Genomic DNA, 2,409 nt, shown 5'->3' on the forward strand with positions numbered 1-2,409 from the left:
TCAATTTTTATAGCCCTCACTCAGCACATTGTTCAATGTCAGGGCTGGATGCAGGAATCCAGGATCAGCATGATGTAGACAAATTAACAGCCACCAAAGGAATGTAATCTCTTTCTACAGCTAATGATAAAGCCCATCAATTCAGCAAGGCACAGAGTACACTCTAAATCTAATAATATTTCACAGTTTCATTTGTCTTGTGTTTCAGCAACTATGATAAACTTTCATAGGATCTGCAAAGAGGTAGATAAATGTTCTATTCATGACTGACTCCACAGTAACTGAATAATTTATGCAATAAACAATAACTTTATCTTGTACAATAAAGAGTAATTACTTAAGTATCTGATTCCATCTGTTCCAGATCAATTTGTCAGGGACTATAAAAATCAAGATGGCAGAACTCTTTACCTACCTCTACCTACTCCTATCACTCTGTCAATGCTGATTACCTACTTTTCAAGCAAATAAGGCACAGATTATCACATTGTACCTGTCCTGCCACCTTCTAAAATACATTTAACCCTATGGGTTCATTATTTGAACGAAGCATGAAGACAGAAGGAAAGGCTCTCAGATAAAATGCAAGTTCCAGCATCTCTGGAAATATCTTCTTGGAAAGGAGCCCTGCAAAACTAGAACAGGAAAACCAAAACATTAAAATCTTGGGTCCTGTTTACCAGTTAAAGACAAGATAAATAAAAGCACAGTGCTCAGCTGGCTGGGGCAAGGAGTCCTAGCACATATTGCTTGCAGTGGCAAATAAAATTCTTTAACAGTCAGGGCTCTTTCCTCACTGCTGGGTAGGGTTACATCAGGAAACTGTTACAGATCACTAGTCAGATTTCCACACATATCAGGCTGCCTAATAATAGACTCCATTTCCATTGCAAGAGTGTGCTACATACCACCTAATCATTTGCATTAATTCCAGCTGCATTTTTTCAGACCAACCACTAATTCAACATCAGTTTCGTATTTAAAGGACTCAGAAAGTATTGTTGGCAGGAAGTGAGCTTTTAAAAGAAGAATCTGAAGGCATACATGCCCTGATCATACCCAGGATATCCCCACAGTTTCTTTAAGATGTGTAAAACATGGTATTACTTTTATATACATGTGATGAAATATGACTACAGCTGCCATAAGAGCATATAAAATGGGTGAAAATCCAAATCAGATACCCAGGACTCCAATTTAGGACTGGAGTTGCATTTATAGCCATCCAGAATACTCAATATTCTTTCTACATGCATTGAATAAGCAAATCAGGAGGAAATCAGGGTACAGGTACCCACATGGTACGCTCAGCTGACAAATGGAAGGAAAAAAAAAAATAAAGTGACAAACTAACAGCATCTTTGTCATGTTTTAATACAAACAAACATAAGTGAATCCCAGAAAGTCAGCAAAAACTGTTTGAAGCCAAGCTGGATTTTCCTGCCTTGGACCAGAGGAGGGACCATTTCTGCACGTAGGTCTGCCCCACTCAGATGTTGCATCCCTCTTGCCTAATGAGGTGTGCAAACACAGTAACTCTGCACAGCACTTCAACCCCACACATTGCTCCTTACATGCCTGGCTTTTACCTTGAGAATTATTAATGAGCCAGAATCACATCACACACTTGAAGCCCACAGCACTGCTGAGAACTACTGGGGCATTTGCAGGCTGTAGGTCAGGGCTCAGAGCTTCCACCTCACCCGAGCCTTGCAACACTCTCCGCAAAACGTCAAGGCTGCAGCGAGAAGCCAGAGCGCACAGGACGTGCCACCCGTGGAGAGATTTGTCACTGCTGTGCAGACACAGCCTTGGCACGAGAGCAGCTCTGTGAGCAAAAGCCACTGCACAGGGCACACGGGGCAGGGCAGAGCCAGCAGAGTCACCCTGCCTGTGCTGGAGCGCCTGCCTGGCTCAGAAAGGCTTCATCATCACACGGCGTTCCCCAGCCACGCCAGCCAAACCCAGCAGCACGCAGGGCTGGCCTGCAGCTACAGAGACAAGAGGTTCTGAGGGCTCTCTCTCACTGACTCATTTGGTGCTCAGGTGTTGCAACTCTTTCCCCATCAGCTTTCTCTGAACGTCTTCTGCTAGCCCTCCCCCATGCTTTTTCTTGCTCTCTGGTACTGCCTTTTCTCCTTGCTATATCCGTTCCAAAAAAGGACAGCTGAGACAACATTGCCGTCACAATTTCCCCTTTTTAATCAGGTCTGCCTTGTTAACACCCTACAAGCCCTAATAAGCTTTCTGCAGCTGCATCAATCCACTCAGCTGTGGTTGTGCAACAAGAGAGGCCCCCAGGACCAGCAGAATTTGGGTGCCTTGCTTAGGAACACTCACCTGTGGTCTTCAGTGAGCGTCTCTCCAACCCTGATAAAAAGATTATGAGCTTGCATAACCAAGTCAGCA

Source organism: Melospiza melodia, chromosome 9, assembly GCF_035770615.1.
Source record: "Melospiza melodia melodia isolate bMelMel2 chromosome 9, bMelMel2.pri, whole genome shotgun sequence".
NCBI classification, from domain to species: domain Eukaryota; kingdom Metazoa; phylum Chordata; class Aves; order Passeriformes; family Passerellidae; genus Melospiza; species Melospiza melodia.